The sequence below is a fragment of the Antrostomus carolinensis genome, unplaced genomic scaffold (genome assembly GCF_000700745.2).
Source record: "Antrostomus carolinensis isolate BGI_N321 unplaced genomic scaffold, ASM70074v2 scaffold30741, whole genome shotgun sequence".
Classification (NCBI taxonomy): Eukaryota; Metazoa; Chordata; class Aves; order Caprimulgiformes; family Caprimulgidae; genus Antrostomus; species Antrostomus carolinensis.
Genome location: NW_010295357.1, coordinates 5,864 through 6,172, shown reverse-complemented (window position 1 = coordinate 6,172; position 309 = coordinate 5,864).

Sequence of the window (309 nt, the reverse complement as noted above, 5' to 3'; positions counted from 1 at the left end):
GGCACAGGGCTGGTGTGTTCCAGTGTCCTGCTCAAAGCCAGAGGGTGGTGACAGCATGGACACAGTGCATGGCACGGCACGGCATGGCACAGCACAGCACGGCATGGCACAGCACAGCATGGGACAGCATGGCACAACATGGTATGGCATGGCACAGCATGGCACAGCATGGGACAGCATGGGACAGCATGGCACAACATGGCATGGCATGGCACAGCATGGTTCAGCAAGGCTCAGCACCAGGACAAGCCTCACGCTGGCAGAAATGCCACCCAGAGACTCCAGCACCTCGGGGCCACCTCAGTCTCA